The 1,434-nt window shown below is 49.7% G+C and overlaps 1 long non-coding RNA gene across 2 annotated transcripts in view; it reads left to right on the forward strand.

Moving 5' to 3' along the window:
* Positions 1 to 1,434, forward strand: part of LOC106816492 — a 13,881-nt gene that overhangs the window by 3,400 nt on the left and 9,047 nt on the right. The window lies entirely within an intron of this gene.

Here is a 1,434-nt window from a genome sequence, read left to right on the forward strand (position 1 = left end):
AGAGAGAGAGAGAGAGAGAGAGAGAGAGAGAGAGAGAGAGAGAGAGAGAGAGAGAGAGAGAGAGAGAACACACACACAGAGAGGGAGATGTCACGTATTTGGGCGTTTCCTGGTCTAGTCAGTCAGTCTACTACTCTACCAGAAAACGCTAGAATTCGCAACAACGTATGTACACAGACGCTTGTGGCCGTGTGTGTGTGTATAGTATGTATGCCTGCGGGCGTGCATATATAGAGAGGAGCTAGCTTATACACGGTGGGCTGTGTGTGTGAGTATTCATATATGCATGTATAGGGAATAGGCATCTACATAACACGGAAGCTCGCTCACTGTGGGGTGGTTAATATACGTACATGTTTATTTACGGTCAATGACGGATTAGTACGGACCAGCAACAAGTACGAGTGCAAGTACAGGAACAAGTACGGCGCTTACGTAAATATACAAAATACACAGACAGGAATTATATTTGAACCGTTTTGCTGCTGTTTTCCCAATCAATGTTCACACGTGCCAAAATCATGCGCGCGTGCGTGCGTGCGTGCGTGAGTGAATGTGTGTGTATGCGTGCGTTCGTGCGTGCGTGCGTGCCTATGCGTCCGTGTTATTGGGTTTCTGTGAAATATTTCGGCTGCATTCTATATCTGCGTGGAACGAGGTGACCTAATTTCACGGACCGTCTTTATAAGTTTATAAAGCAGGTAGCGGATCTGTGTGCAATGATCGTTAGTCACTCAGACACGACCAGGCACACGCAGCAGCAGCAGCAGTAGTTGCAGCAGCAGCAGCAGTAGCAGCAGCAGTAGCAGCAGCAGCAGCAGCAGCAGCAGCAGCAGAAGTAGCAGTAGCCGCAGCAGTAGCAGCAGCAGTAGCAGCAGTAGCAGCAGCAGCAGCAGCAACAGCAGTAGCAACAGCAGCAGTAGCAGCAGCAGTAGCAGTAGTAGCAGTAGTAGCAGCAGCAGTAGCAACAGCAGCAGTAGCAGTAGTAGCAACAGCAGCAGTAGCAACAGCAGCAGCAGCAGCAGCAACAGCAGCAGCAGCAGTAGCAGCAGCAGCAGCATGCATGCATGCATTACAACACCAGCCCTACATAGTACGTGCAAACGTCAGTGACGGTTGCCGTAACAACACAATACACCTGAAGGTTATATTCGCAAAACTCCCCGAGATCGTACATGGGTATGAGTGAGTGTGAGGAGGAGATTTGTGAGGTAAAGGCAGGTGTTTATAGCTGCAGACTGCCCCGGGGGAGGGGAGGGGAGGAGGGGAGGGGAGGGGAGGAGGGGGAGGAGGGATACAGAGGCAGCCACGCGGATAGCACTAACACAAATGTGTCATTGAGCAAGCGTACGAGAAGGACCACAGGCACTTGGAGCGTTTCAATAAAATATAATGCTAAATAAATACGAAATCTATTTACTACCAAAGTCTTAA

Source organism: Priapulus caudatus, unplaced genomic scaffold, assembly GCF_000485595.1.
Source record: "Priapulus caudatus unplaced genomic scaffold, Priapulus_caudatus-5.0.1 Scaffold1395, whole genome shotgun sequence".
NCBI lineage: Eukaryota > Metazoa > Priapulida > Priapulimorpha > Priapulimorphida > Priapulidae > Priapulus > Priapulus caudatus.